General features: G+C 53.9%; 1 protein-coding gene across 5 annotated transcripts in view; it reads left to right on the forward strand.

The window, feature by feature from the left end:
• The first annotated feature begins 1,419 nt into the window (after nucleotides 1–1,419).
• Nucleotides 1,420–2,115, forward strand: part of MEST (mesoderm specific transcript) — a 27,233-nt gene continuing 26,537 nt past the window's right edge. For 2 of the 5 annotated variants that reach the window (XM_069087244.1, XM_069087246.1), the window contains exon 1: nucleotides 1,422–1,642. The gene's annotated coding sequence lies outside the window, so the exon portion shown is untranslated. The other 3 variants (XM_069087249.1, XM_069087248.1, XM_069087245.1) reach the window with 3 other exon arrangements.

Here is a 2,115-nt window from a genome sequence, read left to right on the forward strand (position 1 = left end):
TTCCTTCCTTCCTTCCTTCCTTCCTTCCTTCCTTCCTTCCTTCCTTCTTTTTTTCCTTTCCTCCTCCAGTACCTAAAAGTGCCTGGCACATTTAGTATCTTGCTTCACTTGCTAGCTGTGTTACCAAGCAGACCCCTAATCCAGTAAACATTTATTAAGCACCTACTATGTGCAAGGTGCTGGGAATACAAAGACAAAAATTGAACCATTCCTGCCCTCAAGGAGCTTACATTCTGGAGATGAGGAGAGGTATAAAATGTATAGCAACAGATAAAATAAAAGGGGGGGAGGGTTGGTGATTGTATCTGCTGGAGAACTCAGGAAAGCCCTTAGAGAAGGTAGCAGTTGAGTCCAGCCTTACCAAGAGGCAGAGAGGAGCAGGGAGGAAACTCCACACAGTAGAAACAACAGTGGATTTGGAGTCTGGATGAGTTTTCAGCTCCTGACTCGGACATTACCCGAGTAGGCAGATCTCGAGCAATTATCTTAAGTTTTCAGGACCCCAGTTTTTTTACTCATAAAATGAGAGGCACAGTGTCGATAACTGGACCTGGAGTCTAAGGAACCCTTTCTCTCTAGCATCCTTTAATTTTTTCAACTTTTAAAAGAGACTCCATAAAATTCACAAGATTCAACACCTTTTGCAATTGTTAAAAAACTCGATCCTTCAAAAGTTCAGTCAACAACTGGTTTTAAAAGACAAATGTTGAGGAGTGGAAAGAGCATAGGCTTTGAAGTCAGGAGACCTGGGCTTGAACTTGTGTGATCTTTTGTTAATCTGTGTGACCGGGCAAATCACTTTACCGTTCCCGGGTCTCAGTTTCTCTCTCTGTAAAATGAGGGGATTGGGCTCAATGACCATCAACGATGACCCACCACGTGCTGCGTCTGGAGTCAGAAATACCCAAACTCTGACACCGCTTCTGATACTTGCCAACCTTGTGACCCTGGGTAAGTCCTAGGTCGGCCTCGGCTTCTTCATCTGTGAAATGGGGATAGTAACAGCATCTCCCTCCCAGGGTTGTCGTGAAGACGAAATGAGGTCATATTTGTAAAACTCTTTGCAAACCTTTAGCAGCAGGTATTATTACCATACTACTAACTGCTCATAACCTAAACACCGCATTTTTTGATCCCGCTGGAGGCGGAGGCTCTATCTTGTATCAGCATCTGTTTTGATTCTTTGGTTGTATTCTAGTTCTACTAGGAGTTGGCATTATCTCACGTAACACACTATTCTGGTTAAAAAAAAAAAAAAGGAGCCCTTTGGCCACACAGGCACGGTCCCCAGCAGCCCTAAATCCTACTTAGCCTTGATGGTGTATGATCCTTTCCAGTTTTCAATGGGTGCTGCGAAGGCATGACAAGGCCTCGCATTTCCCCTAGGTGGCGTCGTCGTTTGGTGACCCGAAGAAGGAAGAAGGCGTCAGGTGGGGAGAGGTGGGAGAGCCGGGCCGCCTCGGCGACGCTCTAGCCCCGCCGTCCGGAGCTCGGTGGCTCCGCCGGGCTCTGGCCCCGGGACTGTGCGAAGTCGGAGGAGAAGCTTTTCGGCTTCTCGAAGGGGCGGGGGGCGGCGCGTGCGCAGGCGGCGCCCGGCCGGGGCATGGACGGCGTTCGGCTCGGGGGCTGGACTTGAGCTCAGGTGAGCTATTGGGAGGGTTCGGCGGGGAGGACCGTGCGAGGCTGGGGGAACGCTGGGGGCCCCTCCGGGAGCGCTCCTGGAGCGTTCCCGGGACCTCTGCGCGATGGACAGGGGCCAGGGCACGGGAGAGCGGCCGCCGCCCGCGGGAGCCTGGTGCACTTTGGCCGGACCGTAGTGCCGGAGGGCAGTGGGTGAGCTAGACCGCGGGCTTCTGCGTGGGGGCGGATGGGCGCCCGGGGCCGACTGTGGCGTTACGCGCGATAGCCTCCTGGGACTAACAGGCTGCCCAGGCCGGCCAGAGCTCCCTCGGACCTCTGGAAGCTGCTGCCTGGAGGAGCCAGATGGTATGGTAGACCAAGGGGGCAAGGAGCACGCCTCCTCCCTGCCGGCCTGCCCCCTCCTCTCTGCCAGCCTGCCTCCCTGGTCGCCTCCTCCCTGCCGGCCTGCCCCCTCCTCTCTGCCAGCCTGCCTCC

Source organism: Petaurus breviceps, unplaced genomic scaffold (assembly GCF_028583685.1).
Source record: "Petaurus breviceps papuanus isolate PSGF00001 unplaced genomic scaffold, PetGlider_PUasm1.0 181, whole genome shotgun sequence".
NCBI classification, from domain to species: Eukaryota; Metazoa; Chordata; class Mammalia; order Diprotodontia; family Petauridae; genus Petaurus; species Petaurus breviceps.